This window comes from Neoarius graeffei, chromosome 23 (assembly GCF_027579695.1).
Source record: "Neoarius graeffei isolate fNeoGra1 chromosome 23, fNeoGra1.pri, whole genome shotgun sequence".
Lineage (NCBI taxonomy): Eukaryota > Metazoa > Chordata > Actinopteri > Siluriformes > Ariidae > Neoarius > Neoarius graeffei.
The window spans coordinates 21,379,627-21,401,428 of NC_083591.1; the positions used below are offsets into that span (position 1 = coordinate 21,379,627).

The 21,802-nt window shown below is 39.5% G+C and overlaps 1 protein-coding gene across 4 annotated transcripts in view; it reads right to left on the bottom strand.

Annotated features, from left to right (window-relative positions):
- Positions 1–21,802, bottom strand: part of slc39a6 (solute carrier family 39 member 6) — a 191,051-nt gene that overhangs the window by 165,114 nt on the left and 4,135 nt on the right. For 2 of the 4 annotated variants that reach the window (XM_060905930.1, XM_060905927.1), the window contains exon 1: positions 4,019–4,117. The exons of 1 other annotated variant lie outside the window; for it this stretch is intronic. The gene's annotated coding sequence lies outside the window, so the exon portion shown is untranslated. Of the gene's footprint in view, positions 1–4,018; positions 4,127–21,802 lie in introns of those variants that run through there. One more of the 4 variants, XM_060905929.1, reaches the window with a different exon arrangement.

Here is a 21,802-nt window from a genome sequence, read left to right on the forward strand (position 1 = left end):
ACTGGACATTGGTTTCCAGCAGAAAATGACAGTTTGTAGCGATTTCAATCGCATGCACAACATTCCGGACGAGATAGCGAGACCAGCGGGGTCTCCGTGGATTGTTATCGGAAGCAAAGCGAAGGAGGCGGCGTCAGGAGCGGAAGCAAAAGCGAGGCTGTAGAGCCAGCCTGTTGACTAAGCTCAGAAAACAGCCACTCAAACCTCCACTGCTAAGCCTCTATCTCTCCAACGCCAGATCCATGTAAACAAGACGGAAGATTTGGAATTACAGCTGGAATTACCTTATTCTATTCTATAATCGGCTGGTCAGTGCTATACTCAATACTTAAGTGACTTACCCATCCAATGAGGATTCTTGTTTACAAGATGCCACATCTGAGTCGCTGACAAATCCTGAATTTCTGTAAAGATAACTGTCCAGAGATTTATAGGCACGCAGTGCTTCACCACTGAACAGCGAGGGAAAGTTAATGAGGTAATTATACACGTCCGGGTATTCCGCTGGCAGTTCAAAATCCGGTCGTGAAAACTCCGTCCGGTAAGCCATAAGGGTCACTAATCTGTAGATCGTTTATTTTAGACATATATCTAGTTATCTGTTCATTAGAAAAATGAGCCGTGTAGTCTGTCGGTTGAAATTGATCCATTCTGTACACGAGTGCAGCAGTATTCAGCAGTGTTTTTGACCGACAAGATGGCGGTTGTGTACTTTCCGGTCACGTGACTGCAAGAGCTCTATAAAGACTTTCCCAAAAAAACTGATGTCGGGAACAGAATGCTGCAAAAGCCAAAGCATTTACTCTCAAAGGACTCTGACCTGAACTGTGGGCTAGATGGTATTTCTGTCCCTCCATGTTAACATTTTAAATCAAACGTTAAAGTTTAAATTTAGTTCCTTATACATTAACCAGAACTTTTGGCTAACAACCTATAAAAGAGGATGGGAACTTGGGAAGCAAGTGAACTGGAGTAAACACTAAAGTTCAGAGTTGCAGCTTATGATTTTAATTGGAAATATGCTGCTTTTTGTTATTGTTGTTTTTTACTGAAAAGATGCTAAGTGTACTGTAAGTGTTTCTCTCTTAAAAATATATTGTTCAATCAGTCAGTGACACTTTTGCACAACAGACAAAACAAAATAAAAGTCTGTTCTGTGTACTTGAAGTAGTGTTATTTAGAATTGTATTTTTGTGTTCTTTAAGATGTGGAAAATTTGTTTGGTAACTTTTGCACTATTTTGGATTAGAGAAGAAAACCTTATTGTTGGCAACCAAAGTTCAGTGTTTGCAGCTTGATTGTAATTTGAAATATGAAACCAAAATGTTCAGGTCAGTGCGTTTACATGCACATAGAGAAAATCGAATTTCTGCTGTAGCTCGTCTGAAATCGAAGCTCTAAACACCTTAGCATGTAAACACCTTAGCTCGGCTGAAATTGAATCGAACTTGATTTCTCGTAATCGAGCTACACGACCTAGATTATGCGATTTTTGCCGAGCTACTTAGTGCATGTATACCCTATCGAGCTACGCAGTCCAGCTACTTACTTCAGCACTGCCCCTTCCGGAAGTGACGAGTGACGAGACCACAAGTGGGAAACACAACACCCTCGGTCGAAAAAAAAAAAAACAGCCTCGGTCAGCATGACACTTCACCTTAGCCGCCCACTTTATTAGGAACACTTCTGTTCGTACATACAAACTACAAACACTCTTCTTAGAGTTTAGAGTTTATTTTATTTTTAAAAGGGACAGTGTACAAATTAAACATTATCCTTGTGGTAAGGACAGATGTCTGTACCAGGTTATAGCAGTACATGCTAATTTCCGCCTGTAGTCCCTTTGTTTATACTCTTGAATAGCTCTTCTTCATGACGACAACCGAAAGTGTACCAACACAATGGGGCGTGTAGCGCCACCTATGGCTCGGGTGCACAATGCACCTCATAACAATAGCTCGATTTAAACACTGTGCATGTAGGATTGGATTTCTCTGGCACCCCTGCTGGGACCCTTTGCTCGATTACTGACAGTAGCTCGATTTGGATGTGCATGTAAACGTAGTGAGTGACAGTTTTTGCACAAGAGAACAAAAGCCTGTTCTGTCTGTGTACTTGAAGTAGTGTTATTAGAATATCTATTTTTTGTGTTCTTTAAGATGTGGAAAATTTAATGTTTGGTGTCTTTTGCACTATTTTGGATTACAGAACCTTTTCACTGTTTTTGCCATTTGCCTGATAGAAAACCTCTCTTACTTGAAGTACTGTTTACAATATCCACTTTATTTTTGTAAGAATTTTGTACTTCTGAGGCGCTATCCTTAACTTCTGTTGTTCTTCTGCACAATAAATGCTCAAAAAATTACATTATATCTTTGCTTTTTTGTTATTGTTTAACTCAATTTAGCTTTGCTAAGGGACTACAAAACCCATTCAGAAACACTTCCATTATAAGTCTTATACCGCGGCATTTATACTGCGATATATACCATTACCGTGAAGAGATTCAATTTATAACCTGATATGAATTTTTGGTCATACCACCCAGCCCTATTCTCTTTATTAACATTTTTTTATAGCAGGGAGACGGTAATACCTTTTATCTATTTGAACAACCAAAAACAGCGCAAAAATGAACCATATTGAAGACAAATTAAGCCTTGCTTACATAAAAGATAGTGCCTGTTTTACCCCAGGTGTAAATATCATGTGATGCGTGACATCATGTGCAAGTGGTCTATATATGTAAAAAGCTAGTAGTGGTAAGTACATTCATTGAATGTAAGACATGCTTTTGTGCTTCAATAGTAAACTACACCGTCTACAGTAAATATATCAATTTACACAGATTTATCTATGGGATAATTCACTATCTTACCCCATTTATCATTTGACATTGGCCCATCATGCATGTGAAGATGAGGACAGGTTGTTTTAATTTCCCTACTAAATGCAATGGCAAATTGAATGATAAGACAGCACTGCCTTCTGTTTTATGATGTTTTAAGTCTCATAATTCATCTTTGCAATATTGCTAGTCATTGCTATAGGCAAAACAAAAAGTGTGTTATGTCCTAAACTCTATATAAAAAGACATATTACATACTAGTACCACATGCAAGTATTATATGATACTGATGTATGTCTCGTGTTTTCAGGGCTTGTCTTGCTCTTCTCTTGCAGAAATATATTTTTTTTAATAAGTGTGTGTGTGTGTGGGGGGGGGGGGGGGTGTTTAAACACGTACTTTTGTCTAAATAACTTATTTGTGCCCCTAGAAAACATATCAGTATTACCTTGAACCGTGTACTTGAAAACTTGCCAAAATATCGCTAAATTTTAGGGCAAAATTTTGAGGTCATTTGCCCTGCAGGGCAAAAGGTATCAAAAGTTAATGTTGAGGCTAGTAACTATTGGACGAAATGACCTGTATTCAATGAAGGTTATGTTGACCAGTAATGTCTTTCTTCTTTCATAAGATTATGATCCTGACAGGTGATGTAATTATACAATACATAATGTCTCTTCTTTCATAAAAGTAGTGTAGTCTAAACCAGTGATGTAATGCTCCATCACCCATTTACGTTACACAGCCATAGATAGATAACTTAGCTACGTCAATCACAACACCATTCAATCACATAGCTACAACACACTCTCGAACGTGAATATATACTCTTGTTTGTCCTACTGAGAAACCTCTCTGAACAGCTGTGTCTGCTGCTCCCGGATCCGTGAAGCAGAATATCTTGGGCAGCAGAGATATACATTCCTGGATTATACTTTGTCAATTCAACCTCCTTCAATACAGACAGATCAAACCTGATCAATAATATAAATATGCCACACTTTTAAACTCTCTTTTTTGCTCACAAAGAAAAATGGCGTGCGAAACAAAATGCGAGGTTAGCAAACCAACACTGCGCATAATTCTTCTGGATGCGGCCTGGTTGGTGCTTTTCATCACACTCAATTTTTTAAAAAAATGCATCGACTAATGTAACAGCAAACAACTGACCTGAATAGGAGCCACTCAGCGATATGTAGAAAAAAGAAAGCAGATTCTCAGCTTTACTACTAACGCGTCTACTACTTCTTCTTCTTCTGTCGATTTATTGGCGGTTAACAATCGATGTGTATTACCGCCATCTACCGGGCTGAGGTGTGATCTCAAGGGATATTAATCGTTGCAAATGCCTGCATGAGAATACAGTAAGCCCTCAGTATTCGCGGGGGTTAGGGAACGAACATGGCCGCGAATAAGCCAAAATCGCGAATACTTGTAAACCCCCCCCCCCCATAAAACGGCTCACAAATGCTTATTTTGATGTCTAAAACACTCCCTATACCCTAGGCTATACTGCTGCAAAACTCTTCCCTTCCTTTAGCATATCGAGAAGTCCTACCTTCTCCTGCAGCATCATTACCTTCTTCTGGTGCTTAGGTTCCTTGGCAGGAGCCTTAAAAGATGCAGAGCGTTTAGGAGCCATTGTAGGGCGTAAAAATTATTCAAAAATACCAAGAACGCACAGCACGTGAACAAGTCTGAACTACGGGAACCACGAGACTGTACTGTACAATGCGCTCATTCGTATCAGCCAATGAGCAGCAGCCCGCCATTCAATCTTCAGCCAATAGCGAGCGAGCATTCGGCTCCAAGAATGTAGCAGTGCGTAAACGTTCGCAGTGCGTAAACGTTTGATATGTTCGCCACAAATGACCGCGAATCGCTGAGATTTCCGCGAATGTATAGGAGATATGTTCTATATAAAATCCCGCGAATATGTGAATTCGCGAATACTGAACCACGAATAGGCGGGGGTCTACTGTAACTCAAAACTGAGCCTGTAGTCAGACCTTGAGCAGGTCACGTCCTGATAGAATGTTCAAAAAGATATCAATATTATGTCTCGAGCAATGTGTTATCATAACAGTACAATACACAGTGAGACACAAGGTCACAGAAGAATTCTAGCCTTCTTTAACAATATTAAGAGATGTATGCTTGAGTTAATCCTTGCTCTTCTTGACGTGTATTGGTGCTCAGAGGGCGGGCATGCCCTATCAGCCCTCGTCGCACCTCACCGGAGCTTAGAGAAACTCCGGCCAAATTGTCTAGAATTTGTGTAGAATGCTAAACCACATAACCAAACAAAAATCTTCCCGTAAACCAATTACGAGGATAACCAAACAAAATCTTCCCATAAACCAATTACGAGGATAACCAAACAAAATCTTCCCGTAAACCAATTATATATATATATATATATATATATATATATATATATATATATGGGCAGCATGGTGGTGTAGTGGTTAGCGCTGTCGCCTCACAGCAAGAAGGTCCTGGGTTCGAGCCCCGGGGCTGGCGAGGGCCTTTCTGTGCGGAGTTTGCATGTTCTCCCCGTGTCCGCGTGGGTTTCCTCCGGGTGCTCCGGTTTCCCCCACAGTCCAAAGACATGCAGGTTAGGTTAACTGGTGACTCTAAATTGACCGTAGGTGTGAGTGTGAATGGTTGTCTGTGTCTATGTGTCAGCCCTGTGATGACCTGGCGACTTGTCCAGGGTGTACCCCGCCTTTCGCCTGTAGTCAGCTGGGATAGGCTCCAGCTTGCCTGCGACCCTGTAGAACAGGATAAAGCGGCTAGAGAAGATGAGATGAGATATATATATATATATATATATATGCTGTCCATCGTAAACGATGATGACTATGATTTTTGGGAATTTATGTGGAGCAATAACGTGCATGGGCTGCAAGGCCAGCTTTAGATCTGCATAGTTTCCCACAGAACAGGCATTCATGAGCTGTATCTGTCCACTTGCTATGTCTAACTGCATGTGCTCTGAGATATCTTGCCTTTCTATCCTTTTCAACTGAGATATTGGCCTGATGTATGGTTGCTCGCCATTTAGATCTATCAAGAGCATTTTCTGTCCATGTGGAGTCATTTATAGAGCACATCTTAATGTGGCGCTTTAGTGTATCTTTGTATCTTAGCTTTTGGCCACCGCGGTTCCTCCTGCCATAGCTTAGTTCTCCATAAAAGATGGTTTTTGGGAGACGGGTGTCAGGCATTCTCACTAGATGTCCAGCCCACCTGAACTGTGCGGCCACAATAAGAGCTTCAACACTTTCTGTGTTGGCTCGTTCAATGACTTCCACATCTGGCACGCTGTCCTTCCAAGATATCTTCAGTAGATGTCGGAGTTGTGTGGCTGTGAGTTTCTTGATGTGTCTGCGGTACAGGGTCATGCAGTCTGTACCATACAGCAGAGATGGTAGAACCACTGTGTTGTAAACATTTATCTTTGTGACAAGTCTAATGTCATGTCTAGACCAAAGCTTTTTCTTGAGTGCTCCAAAAGCCTTGGAAGCTGCTTGGATCCGTCTATCAACTTCTGTGTCTGATGAGTTGTTGTTAGTCACTGCACTTCCCAGGTACGTGAAACAGTTTGTAGATTTGAGTGGTTCACCCTGGACTTTGATATTAGGTGGAACACTCTCTTTATTTTGAGGAGGAGGTTGAAAGAGCAGTTCTGTCTTGGAGATATTAATCTTGAGCCCAAAAAGATCTGCAGCATTTGCAAAAGCATTAACAATTTTTTGCATTGCAATAGGATCATTTGCTAACAGAGCTGAATCATCTGCATAAATAAGCTCTCGGATGCAGATCTCTCTGATTTTTGTTTTTGCTCGGAGTCTTGCCGGGTTGAATGGGTTCCCATCTGTTCGAGTGCGTAAATAAATGCCATCAAGACCAGTGGGCATTATTTCCAAAACAGCTGATAGGAACATTGTGAAGAGGGTTGGTGCAAGGACGCAGCCTTGTTTTACCCCATGATTGACTTTGAAAGGTTCACTGAAGTTACCACCTACTGTTACTCTTCCCTCCATGCCATCGTGAAATAATTGGATGATCTTAATGATTTTCTGAGGACAGCCATAGGCCTGCAGAACTTTCCAGAGTGTTGCTCTATCAACAGTGTCGAAAGCCTTTGAGAAGTCGACAAATACAATATACAAAGGTTGCTGTTGTTCTATTGCCTTTTCTTGCAGTTGACGAAGTGAAAAAATCATGTCAGTTGTAGATCTGCTGGCTCTGAAGCCACACTGACTCTCAGGTAGGGTGTTTTCTGATATACGCTTCAGTCTGTTGAGGATGATCTTGGCAAATATTTTAGCTGTGACTGACAGAAGAGATATACCCCGGTGGTTTCCACAGTCACTTCTTTCTTCTTTCTGTTTGTATATTGTTACAATTACAGCATCTTTGAAATCTTGTGGAAGACAGGATCTTTCAAAACAGGTGTTGAAGAGGTCAAGCATCACAGCCTTTAGCTTTTCACCCCCATGCTTCAGTACTTCAGCTGGAATACCATCCTGTCCCGGTGATTTACCACTTTTGGTGCTTTTCAGTGCTTTCTCCAGTTCATCCATGGTAATTGGGTCACATAGATCATCACGCACCGGGCGTTTGGTCAATCCATCACACGCATTGGGTTTTGCTGATCCTTGTTGGTTGAGGAGGGTACAAAAGTGCTCCTTCCATCGTTCAGTAATTTCACCTTTGTCTGTATAAATTTTGCTACCATCTGCAGATTTCACAGGAACAACTGTATTTGTTTTTGGACCATAGATGGCTCTCAATGCAGAAAAAAGTCCTTTAGTACCATTTCTATCAGCCATGCCTTGCATCTCCTCTACCAGCTTTGACCACCAGTCATCTTTTAGTCTACGAATTTCCTTCTGTACTTTGGCTTTCACAACCTTGAAGTCAGCTTTACTCTTTTCCGAGTTCACGTTCAGGTGTTTTTTAAAAAGCACATCTTTTTCATTTAATAGCTTTTGGATTGATTCTTCATTATCCCTAAACCAGTCAGGGGATTTTCTTTTCGGGTATCCTAGCAAATCCTCTGATACTTGGCATATTATGTTCTTAAGCTGTTTCCATTGCATTTCGACATCATCACCTTGAGAGATCATGGTGTTTTCTACAAGTGCGCTTGTAATCCCATCTGCTAGTCTAGATTGATGTTCTGGATTGGAGAGCTTGGTACAATTTATGGCCCTTTTCCACTACCCTTTTTCAGCTCACTTCAGCTCGCTTCAGCTCACTTCAGCCCGACACGGCTCGCGTTTCGACTACCAAAAACCAGCACGACTCAGCTCGCTTCAGCCCTGCTTAGCCCCTAAAACTCGCACCATTTTGGAGTGGGGCTGAAGCGAGCCAAGCCGTGCCGAGTGAGGCTGGGGGCGTGAGCAGACACTCCCCTGTGCACTGATTGGTGAGGAGGCGTGTCCTCACATGCCCACACACGCCCCGCGAGCGCGCTGGGATCTGTAAACACCGCAAACCCGGAAGAAGAATAATTACGAATTGCGAGAATTTCTGAAGCCTTATGCGCCTCGCCTCATCTATACGCTCTTGCCAGTATCTGTTGGTGTTGTCGGTGACAACAAGCCACAGCACCAAGACCAGCAACACTAACGACACCATGTCCTCCATGTTTATTGTTTACTATTCAGGTCGTGAGACTACTGCTTAAAAGATCACTGAATCAGTGACATACAGAGCATCGTGGACGAGTTCGCGGAGCGCAAGGCTCATCGTATGCCCTTCAAATAATGCGCGCAGTAGGCTATTGATGTTTTATTATGAGCCATGTACAGTATGTCGCCTAATGTTTTTTTGTTTCTGAGTTACATGTTCGTTTGAAGGACTTAATGTACAAAATAACATATAGTTGCACCCGGTAGTGTTGAAATTGGTAAACACAGTGCATTCAGTGAGGTTTGCACCGCCCTCCCTTTATTTCTGACTCTTCCTGTCACCGTTGCAACCTCTGAGCGCTCATTCGTATGCCCTTCAAATAATGTGCGCAGTATAGGCTATTGATGTTTTATTATGAGCCATGTACAGTATCCTAATGTTTTTTGTTTCTGAGTTACATGTTCGTTTGAAGGACTTGATGTACTAAATAACATAGTTGCACCCGGTAGTGTTGAAATTGGTAAACACCGCAGTTGCGGACATTTTGTAGCCTAAAATGATGTTATGATAAGCTTTAATAAAGGGCCCGGTCATTTGCCCCGCCCCCGGCCCGGCTCTGACTTGTTCCGCCACTGTCACTGATGTCACTGTTTGCGCTGCTTAACGACATCACGTGACGTCCACCCACTTTCGCTAACTCCACCCAATGTGTCCACCCACTTCCAGCCAGCACGGTTCAGCGCGGTTGTAGTCGAAATGCAACTCCAACAGCCCCGCTCAGCTCGACTCAGCTCGACTCAGCACGGCACGGCTCAGCCGCGTTTGTAGTGGAAAAGCGGCATTAGTCTTCTAGGGGATTTACTAGCTGTTTTATGTCTCTTGCAGAGGATCTTGAATTTGAGCTGAGATCGTAAACCAATTACGAGGATACCCAAACAAAAATCTTCCCGTAAACTAGGGATGTCCCGATCCGATCACGTGATCGGAAATCGGGCCCGATCACATGGTTTCAGACTCGATCGGAATCGGGCATTGCCTCCCGATCAGGGATCGGATATATAGCTATATAATATATTCTCATTTTTAACACATCAATAGCTATGCATTGGCACAGAGTGAGACCAGACCTCTTGTCTCAACACAGCAACATCAACGCGTGCGGCATGACATCACTTTGTAGCGGAGACGCTATTGGTTATTGGCTGCCTGTTGCCGGCAAAGTTGAACACGGAAGCAGTTCGAAGCGGAAAGCAAAGCATGAGATCATTTTTTTTTTCGTTGGATGACAAAAGAAACGGGCTCAAACCTGAAAGGGTAGAAATGCTTGTTTTCATCAAGAAAAACGTTCATTTCCTTAATTGAAATTACTGTACACCACTGTGAGATGCGTTCTTAAAAGCAAATTACCGGCACTGTGGCATTTTATTTTTTTTTATTTGTTTACATTCCTGCCAGGTATTTTAAGGTTATTTTTTTTAATTTGTTATTTATTGTTCAAACTGCCTCACGTAAGTGCTCTGTTTGCTAACGGAGTTGTTGGATGTTAAAATAAGGTGTTAAATAAAAAATGAGGAACGTCCTGGATCCGTTTCTTTCCTCGTCTTTATTTTTTATGGATTATAAGAAGTATCGGATCGGGACTCGGTATCGGCAGATACTCAAAATCAAATGATCGGTATCGGATCGGAGGGCAAAAAAACCTGATCGGGACATCCCTACCGTAAACCAATTACGAGGATAACCAAACAAAATCTTCCCGTAAACCAATTACGAGGATAACCAGTGGCGATCCTAGAGTGATTTACTCCCCGGGCGAACCCCCCTGCTGGCGCGCCCCCCCTGCGCCCGTCTTTTTTTTTTCGGTTTTTTTTTTGGGGGGACCTTTTTTTTGGGACCGTTTTTTTTTTCCGCGCCCGCGCTCGTGCCACCCCCCGCGTTGGGCTCTGTATTAGCCAACAGAATGTTAACAGCTTTACATGGTTGTTTAAACATTTCTCGTTGTGTATTGTACGTCGTGGACACGCGGCCCGTTATAAATTTGCTGTTACCAGAATGCAGGGGCTTCAAAGTTTGGGAGAATAGCAGGGTACAAATAATTTATAGCAGGGTGCAAAATGGTAAAATGTCTGCCAGTGGCAGACATAATGCACGCAAAGCGTGCAGGGATATAGATAGATAGATAGATAGATAGATAGATAGATAGATAGATAGATAGATAGATAGATAGATAGATAGATAGATATAGAGAGAGATATGCAAGAATGAATTTTTCATGGGGCGGGATGGTTTGGAACAGGCCATCTAAAATTGGGATAACATTTACCCTGGACGGGTATTTGAGGCGGGTCGTCTAGCTTAAGCTTGATTAGCGTTGTTACGCACGCCATTGTTTCCCACAGAAATTTTGGAGACTATGGGGGAGGCGCGGGGGTTGTTTAAAATTGAGTGATATGTTAAATATTAAGTTATTACTGAAAAACTATTGATTAAAAAAACAGACACTGAGAAATGGTCCTATAAACAACTTTACCAATATAAAAGATTACCAGGACTGCAAAAATGCAGAAAAATAGGCTTTACTTATCCAAATGCACCTGTTGGTTCAAAAGTTAAAGTGCAGAGAACCTCACAGCACAAAATGAAGTTACCTTAAAATATAATATAAATGCCTCAGCTTTCATGTAAGAAAAAAAAACTATTAATACTAGTACTGTGTGCAGGCAGTCTCTCCTGAAGACTAAATTAAACAATAATTATAAACTAATAAAATAAATGGCTCAGGCTTCATAGAAGAAAAAAACAATTTGAACAGAATCTCACAGTATGATGCTGAAGCTGCCTAAACAATGGAAAATAAAATACCATTTTCGCAAAAACGTTGGCATCCATTAATTTCTTGTATTAAGTAAAAAAAAAATGTTGCCAGATACTGCTGACGTTTTACAGCCCAAAATATGTTCAAAACCCGCCAAAATGCACTTAAAACCGCCCTAATTGGGAGGGAAAACGCGCGATCTGGCAACACACGCGGCAGTAATGGCTGCACTAGTGTCGAGGGTATAAATACAATCTGGCAACACAGGCGGCAGTAATAGAAAGGAATGTTTTAATGGAACAGCTGAGAAAAGAAAAACTAAGTTTGAGTATGCAGGAAATTTTGAAAGTAAGCTCAGGCCATGTCTGCTATAATTATGTTTTTAAGTTTCTGAGGGATACAGGGCTTATTCAGAGGATCTAGTGTCACCAATCTTTTTTTTTAATCACCCAGGTTAGTTGTAGAATAGGCTCTTGAACCATACCCCAGTCCAGCAGGTGGCGGTAATGCACCTCATACGTTAAGTTGCCAACCGCCATAAAAATCCAAGAAGAAGAAGGCGGCAGTAATGGCTGCACTCGTGTCGAGGATGTAAACACAGTTGACGCGGCAACGGACATACATGACATAGTGGATATTATTTACGTTCACAACTTTTTTTGCTGTCAGAAATATTTAATATTAAATTTTGTGACTCGACTGACAATAGCCGGCGGCATAACAAGCCATAGCCGGCGATTTGCCGCCGGTGACCGGCTACTTTTGAGACCGCTGCAGAATGGCAATGATCAAGTCGTAATGTATTACTTAAGACTCTGTGTAATGTCATAGTAGTGTAGTACTATGCAGGGGCGGTTCTAGCCATTTTGGGGCCCTAGGCGAAATACAGACATGGGGCCCTCAAAAGTCAGTCTTGAAACACACATACAGAATAATGGTCATCCCTACTTGGCACATGCCATATCTCCTTGCTGTAAATTCAGAAAAAAAGATAGCAAACTGCCACTAACAATGTGCCCCAAATAAGCTTCACAGTGAAACAGGTTTGAGATTACTCCAGCATTTGCCAAAATTCTGACAGTGTTTATTGCTCAGATCAAACCAGAAAGAGAGCGAGCGACAAGGCAAACAACAGAAGAGACAGTAGAGAGAGGCAATTTTAAGTCAATCTCCATATTTTAATAAAACAAGGATATCTGAAATCCAATTACTATTTTTACTCCACAGATACATATTACCAGATATAAAATGATCTTATTCTTATCAGAAGTAGAACACAAATGGATACATATTACCAGATACACATTACCAGAGATACAAAATGATCTTACTGTTATCAGAACTACAACACAAATGGATATTACTCTATTAAAACCTCTACATTTCAATGGGATAAGACTGATGGCAAGATAAATGTACAAGAGAGAGAGTTTGTGTTTGAGAGAGAGAGTGAGTGAGGGAGGGAGTGAGCAGGGGCGCAGATAGGATTTTTGAACTGGGGGGGACTGAGCTGTCAGCAAATGATTCCATTTTGTGTATATATGTATGTGTGCGTATATATATATATATATATATATATATATATATATATATACACACACTACCGTTCAAAAGTTTGGGGTCACTTTGAAATGTCCTTATTTTTGAAAGAAAAGCACTGTTCTTTTCAATGAAGATCACTTTAAACTAATCAGAAATACACTCTGTACATTGCTAATGTGGTAAATGACTATTCTAGCTGCAAATGTCTGGTTTTTGGTGCAATATCTCCATAGGTGTATAGAGGCCCATTTCCAGCAACTATCACTCCAGTGTTCTAATGGTACAATGTGTTTGCTCATTGCCTCAGAAGGCTAATGGATGATTAGAAAACCCTTGTACAATCATGTTAGCACAGCTGAAAACAGTTTAGCTCTTTAGAGAAGCTATAAAACTGACCTTCCTTTGAGCAGATTGAGTTTCTGGAGCATCACATTTGTGGGGTCGATTAAATGCTCAAAATGGCCAGAAAAATGTCTTGACTATATTTTCTATTCATTTTACAACTTATGGTGGCAAATAAAAAAAAGTGTGACTTTTCATGGAAAACACAAAATTGTCTGGGTGACCCCAAACTTTTGAACGGTAGTGTGTATACATGTTATTTCACCTCCCTCACTGCCATCACCAGGAACTACCTGCAGGCCAGGACAATGATAACATTTTAACATAGCCTATGGAAATCCAAAGTTTACACATTATCATCACGCACAGAAATTGCAAAACTGCAAAACTAGTTTTAAAACCACTAAGTTCCAACTGTTAAACATAGCGAGAGGCTGGGCTACGTGTGTGTGTGTGTGTGTGTAAAATGTAAACCAGTGCATCCTGACTTTCTAACTATCCCTGTGTGTTGCGTGAGCGGCAGTCAGTCAACAACTCTTCGCAAAGTTTCCTTATGAAACAATATGCTCGCTGAAATTATGGCAGGGAACGCCAGATTAAACATTAAAACTGCCTTCTGAGCACTGTATCTACAGGCTACCACCGAAAGAAGGAGGCTACCAGAAAGGCATCTCTACTCCGTACGATTTTACTTTCACTACAACATTACTTTGAACAGACTATCAAAAAATTGCAAGGTGATATGATAAAGTAAGGCACAGTTTACTTACAGTCTTTTTTTTTTTTAAACGATGCAATCGTTTTCTGCCTTTTGGCACCCTTCATCATGCCGTGTTGGGGTCCTGAACTAGGAGCTGTCCCCGATATGCCTGTCAAACTTGTTGTGGGTAACCATAGCAACCAAGCTCGAGCTCGCAACCTGTGCAGTCTGCACAGTTGCAACTATGTATGTACTGCTGCGCACCGGGACTCCCTAAAGTGAATGACGCATGAAATGGAATGACGAATGACAGCTAGTGATTTGAACAATAAATGGTCCCTTGTCATTCAGATTCTTATAAATGGAATAATGATTGAAATGTAGGTGGAATGACATGCTTTCAGCTCATGAAATGGAATGACATTGTTTCTAAGTGGAATGACATATTTTTAGGTTATGTTATCAGTGATATCACCTTTTACAAATGGAATGACAGCGTTTCCAGGTGGAATGACATACTTTAAGCTAATGTTATCAGTGATATCCCCTTTTACAAATGGAATGACAGTGGTTTTAGGTGGAATGACATACTTTGAGGCAATGTTATCAGTGATATCACCTATAACAAATGGAATGACAGTGTTTTTAGGTGGAATGACATACTTTTAGGTTATGTTATCAGTGATATCACCTTATACAAATGGAATGATAGTGAATTTAGGTGGAATGACATACTTTTAGGTTATGTTATCAGTGATATAACCTTTTACAAATGGAATGACAGTGTTTCCAGGTGGAATGACATACTTTAAGCTAATGTTATCAGTGATAACACCTTTAACAAATAGAATGACAGTGTTTCTAGGTGGAATGACATACCTTTACCTTATATTGTCAGTGATATCACCTTTTACAAATGGAATGGCAGTGAATTTAGGTGGAATGACATACTTTTAGGTTATGTTATCAGTGATATCACCTTTTACAAATGGAATGACAGTGTTTCCAGGTGGAATGACATACTTTTAGCTAATGTTATCAGTGATATCACCTTTAACAAATGGAATGACGGTTTCTAAGTGGGATGACATACCTTTAGGCAATGTTATCAGTGATATCACCTTTAACAAATGGAATGACGGTTTCTAAGTGGGATGACATACCTTTAGGCAATGTTATCAGTGATATCACCTTTAACAAATGGAATAACAATGTTTTTAGGTGGAATGACAAACCTTTAGGTTATGTTATCAGTGATATCACCTTTTACAAAAGGAATGACAGTGTTTTCAGGTAGAATGACATACTTTTAGGCAATGTTATCAGTGATATCACCTTTTACAAATTGAATGACAGTGTTTTTAGGTTGAATGACATACTTTAAGCTAATGTTATCAGTGATATCACCTTTAACAATGGAATGACAGTGTTTCTAAGTGGAATGACATACCTTTAGGTTATGTTATCAGTGATATCACCTTTTACAAATGGAATGACAGTGTTTTTAGGTTGAATGACATACTTTTAGCTAATGTTATCAGTGATATCACCTTTAACAATGGAATGACAGTGTTTCTAGGTGGAATGACATACTTTGAGGCAATGTTATCAGCGATATCACCTTTAACAAATGGAATGACAATGTTTTTAGGTGGAATGACAAACTTTTAGGTTATGTTATCAGTGATATCACCTTTAACAAATGGAATGACAGTGTTTTTAGGTTGAATGACATACTTTAAGCTAATTTAATCAGTGATATCACCTTTAAAATAGTCTTGAAACTATTACCATTTTCAATTTTAGATTGCTCGCTTCTTCACTTGTTTGTCAATCATAATATTTGTGGGTTTTTTTCATATATACTTTAATTGAATGAAGTATACTCATATAATAAGACAAGTTTATCATAAGACATGATGCTTCCATCTTATTGACAATATCAATCATGTAGACGAAACCTGATATGAACATATTCTTATCATCTAAAGTCCTATTGTGAATCACTATGTTAACATTATTCCATTGACAGTCTCACATTGCGTTTTAAAAAGTTTCTCTTTTATCTTACTATATTGTGCCCATCATTTTAAGACATCTGAGCAGAATTCATTTGTTTTTGATGCAGATGAATTGTTGCTAATCGATGCCTTATTATACAGATAAAAATCTGCATGGGGGCGGCACGGTGGTGTAGTGGTTAGCGCTGTCGCCTCACAGCAAGAAGGTCCTGGGTTCGAGCCCCGGGGCCGGCGAGGGCCTTTCTGTGTGGAGTTTGCATGTTCTCCCCGTGTCCGCGTGGGTTTCCTCCGGGTGCTCCGGTTTCCCCCACAGTCCAAAGACATGCAGGTTAGGTTAACTGGTGACTCTAAATTGACCGTAGGTGTGAATGTGAGTGTGAATGGTTGTCTGTGTCTATGTGTCAGCCCTGTGATGACCTGGCGACTTGTCCAGGGTGTACCCCGCCTTTCGCCCGTAGTCAGCTGGGATAGGCTCCAGCTTGCCTGCGACCCTGTAGAAGGATAAAGCGGCTAGAGATAATGAGATGAGATGAGAAAATCTGCATGTTTTGGTGATGTATTCATCGTAAATAGATTTTCAAAGTTTGATTTATCATGGGAGTGGAAAACTCATCCAACACTAATTCCATCCTCAGGGTAATTTCTGGTGATTAATTTTCTTTTCATTATGTCTGGTTTTCCATTCCAAATTGAACGTAATCAAAGTTTTTCGATTTCTTTAGTTGTAGCATAAGTAGGAAGTGGTAGTACAATAGAAATAAGATTGAGCTTTGGTACAAGACGTTTTCATGACATTTGACCTACCTATTGAGGTAATTTCTCTTGCAAGCAACTGATTCATGTTCATTTTAATTTAAGTTTATCCTTACAGTTTCTCTCAACCATTTCTGCCAAATTATTGGTAAATGTTATGTCAAGGATGGTAAAATCTTTTGATGACCAATCTAAGTTATAGTTTTTACATACAAAGGTAATGTCTAGAAAACAAGCACATAATAGGATTTGAACATATGAATGGTCAAAATTAGTCCTGCTCCATTACTGTATATCATATTTAACAGCCTTTTAGTTAGGGAACAAATTTCACAGACTATTTTTTAGTCTAGGTACAAATGTTTTGTTATCTCATTAATTGACGTGTAAAAATAAGATTAATTTTTTCTATTTTCCACTTTGTTTAAAAAGAATGCATAACAAATATATGTCATGCGAGCTCTGCTGCTCAATCGTAATGCCACTTTTATCAGTTAACACTGGTAAAACCAAATATATAATGAAAGATCAGATGTGTTTGTTGTCTTTGAATGAAAAGTGTTGTAATCCTGTTTTAATTCATACATTTTGTTGACAAATGCATTTTCAGTAGTGACAATTGATGTCTGTGTTTGAATGATAGTTTATTGAAATAACCAAAACCTGTGCACCAACTACTACTTGAAATAAGCAGAGAACAGAAAAGAAATTATTGTGGCAAAGGAACAGTGAGAAATTAACTACAATTTGAATCATAATTAAATTTGTCAAATTTTAGTTTTATCTCTCTGGGTTCCTAACATGCCTAATCCCATAAGAAAATGATTTATCACTATGGCAAGTTTTGGTAGAGGTAGTCCTTTAAGTTTTTAAGATCTGCTCTGAAACCGAAATTCTTTGAAAAGGAACTGCCATTCAGACTGGTTTCTATGCAAGAAAATGGAAAACCTTGCAGGAAATGATTGATTATGGTAACAAGTTTGGTTGACCTTGACTTTACAGTGTTCAAGATATGCTCTGAAAATGAAATTCTAGGAAATTATCTAAGACTGCAATAAAGAAAATCAATGAATTACCAGCTAATGCATGCTTTTAGAAGATTATAATTTGAAACAGTTTATAGACAGACTGACGTCAAACAACTGGCCACATCAGAGGGCCTATACCTTTAACTGAATTCTAAAACCTGTAACTTTAAATCAATACCACCTAGAAACCCTGTCATTCCATTTGTAAAAGGTGATGTCACTGATAACATAACCTCAAAGTCAGTCATTTCTACTAAAAACACTGTCATTCCATTTGTAAAAGGTGATATCACTGATAACATTAGCTCAAAGTATGTCATTCCAACTCGAAACCCTGTCATTCCATTTGTAAAAGGTGACATCACTGATAACCTAAAGGTATGTCATTCCACCTCGAAACACTGTCATTCAATTTGTAAAAGGTGATAGCACTGATAACATTGCCTCAAAGTATGTCATTCCACCTAGAAACACTGTTATTAGATTTGTAAAAGGTGATATCACTGATAATTTAACCTCAAAGTCTGTCATTCCACCTAAAACACTGTCATTCCATTTGTAAAAGGTAAAATCACTGATAACATTAGCTCAAAGTATGTCAGTCCGACTCGAAACCCTGTCATTCCATTTGTAAAAGGTGACATCACTGATAACATAAGCTAAAGTTATGTCATTCCACCTAAAAACACTGTCATTCCATTTGTAAAAGGTGATATCACTGATAACATTTGCTCAAAGTATGCCATTGTCATTCCATTTGTTAAAGGTGATATCACTGATAACCTAAAAGTATGTCATTCCACTTAGAAACCCTGTCATTCCATTTCTTAAAGGCGATATCACTGATAACATTAGCTAAAAGTATGTCATTCAACCTAAAAACACTGTCATTCCATTTGTAAAAGGTTATATCACTGATAATATAACCTAAAAGTATGTCATTCCACCTAGAAACAATGTCATTCCATTTGTAAAAGGTGATATCACTGATAACATTGCCTCAAAGTATGTTATTCCACCTATTAATACTGTCATTCAATTTGTAAAAGGTGATATCAATGATAACATAACCTAAAAGTATGTCATTCCACCTAAATTCACTGTCATTCCATTTGTAAATGGAAATATCCCTGATAACATATGCTCAAAGTGTGTCATTCCACCTAAAAACACTGTCATTCAATTTCAGTAAAATCACTGATAACATTAGCTCAAAGTATGTCATTCTGACTCGAAACCCTGTCATTCCATTGGTTAAATGTGATATCACTGATAACATCAGCTCAAAGTATGCCATTCCACCTAGAAACACTGTCATTCCATTTGTAAAAGGTGATATCACTGATAACATTGCCTCAAAGTATGTTATTCCACCTATAAATACTGTCATTCAATTTGTAAAAGGTGATATCACTGATAACATAACCTAAAAGTATGTCATTCCACCTAAATTCACTGTCATTCCATTTGTAAAAGGTGATATCACTGATAATATAAGGTAAAGGTATGTCATTCCACCTAGAAACACTGTCATTCTATTTGTTAAAGGTGTTATCACTGATAACATGAGCTTAGAGTATGTCATTCCACCTGGAAACACTGTCATTCCATTTGTAAAAGGTGATATCACTGATAACATAACCTAAAAGTATGTCATTCCACCTAAATTCACTGTCATTCCATTTGTAAAAGGTGATATACGAGGTAAAGGAGTAGATCTGGAGGGTCCTCAGACATAGAGTGTTTTGGTAAACTGGGATGTATGGATGCTGTCAGTCCCCACTTGCTTGCTCACTCGAGTTTGTTGACGGTGTAGTGGCTGGCTGCTTTATGTCCCGGGGCTTCCTCATGCCTGTGTTACCTTCTGGCTCTCTCCTTTTAGTTATGCTGTCATAGTTAGTTGCCGGAGTCCCTGCTTGTACTCGGTGCAATATGTATACTGTTTCTACTTATTCAGGTGACATTGGGCATACCTAACAACCTGTGTTTTCTTTCCCTCCCCCCCACCCCAAATCTGTCCCTCTGAGTTACATGGAGTCAACAGGAAATCTTTTGGTGGAGAGGGTGGAGACCTCGACTGGCTATCGTAGCCTGCAGGGAATCGGCCGTCAGACATTCTGTCGCATGTCCCAGACCCGGTGAAATGTAGCTGAATTGTCTTGGCCAGCCCTAAGGGTCCCATCTGCATCTCATCATTGCTGAGGAGTGTGCTCCCATCACCCAATCAAGCATCCAGCCAGAGCAGGTCATGATATATTTTACCATATTAACATGCCATTGTTGTGTGTTATGCCTGATGTAAAGACTCTCGTCTCTGCGAGCCTACCACACAGATTTAATACTTGTCATTTTTAGGGCATACCTAACAACGTGTTTTCTTTCTCTCTCTCTTCCCCCCCAATCTGTCCCTCTGAGTTGCATGTTGATCCTGGGATTGAGATGCTGGCCTCTTCTGCCCCTCGGACCTGCTTGATCCATCCTGGTGCCCTGTGTCTGGTCGGAGTTTTATCGCACCGCTCCTGTGAAGGACGGCCCCATGAGGACAGTTGAGGGTTATACCTGTTAAAACTGTTAATATTATAGTCAGGCTGTCTGTTGTTGCCCAAATGAGGATGGGTTCCCTTTTGAGTCTGGTTCCTCTCGAGGTTTCTTCCTCATGTTGTCTGAGGGAGTTTTTCCTTGCCACCGTCGCCACAGGCTTGCTCATTGGGGATAGATTAGGGATACAATTAGCTCATGTTTTAAATCGTTCAAATTCTGTAAAGCTGCTTTGCGACAATGTTTATTGTTAAAAGCGCTATACAAATAAACTTGATTTGATATCACTGATAATATAAGGTAAAGGCAGGGGTTAAATTGGGATTGGTTATGTGGGGGGGCTCTGCCTCGTACCCGCCCCTGCCCCCGCCGCCCTGCCCCAATATACTTTTTGGAAAATAACCCTCTAATTTGATAACCATATCATATTGCACAGAGCTATACACCTTATCTGTGTGTTGTAGGCCTATGTGTGTCTTGTAGTGCCCCCCTACACATGGCAGTTTGAATGTAGATTGGTTGGCCAATGTAACAGATTGTACAGGTTGTTGTACATTGGTTTGAAGGAAATGATTAGTGGGGGGTCTGGGGGTCCTCCCCCAGAAGTTTTTTATTATCATACATGTTATTTGCTGAATTCTGGTGCATTTTAATAAGTTGTTAGCTGACTTTACAGAGGTAGGTTGAGCAATATCATGTTAAATCTTGTCACATGCCTACAGGTGAAAAATGTGAAAGAGAAATGTTCAGTGAGAAAATTTGAAGGCTTGCACAATCTTAAACCAAAACAGTTGATTTATTTTGGAGGATAAATGTTAAATATGCCAAAACACTGTCAGTCAAATTGTCAATCAAATATATTCATGCAGTGAATGCAACCAAATACAAACAACACTATAACATTGGAAGCATTTATTATTGTTGTTATTATTATGTATTCAATTATTTATTTGGCATGTGGTGCTTTTTGTATTGTCTAGAAAAGTTTTGCTGCATTCAAATGATTGTGCTTCTATTTTGCTGCTATAATATGCTCATCTTATGTATGTTCTAGACAATACAAAAAGCACCACATGCCAAATAAATAATTGAATACATAATAATAATAATTACACTAATAATACACTAATAATATTAACAATAAATAATAATAAATTAACATTAAATTAAATATTAACAATAAATAATAAAACACTAATAATATTAACAATACAGTGAACATAATCATTATCATATTTTTTTATTATTAAAAACAAAATATCAAATAATACTGAAGAGGGGAAAAAATAATACTGATCTAAATATGTTGTGTTTTTATTTTTAGACAGTATGTGTTTTGCTAAACACATACTGTCTAAAAATAAAAACACAACATATTTAGATCAGTATTATTTTTTCCCCTCTTCAGTATTATTTGATATTTTGTTTTTAATAAAAAATATGATAATGATTATGTTCACTGTATTGTTAATATTATTAGTAGTAGTTGTAACAGCAGTAGAACATCTCCCCCTTCCCCCTGGCTAATTTCTGTCGATAACTGGGGACTATGGAAATTGAACTCGCCAA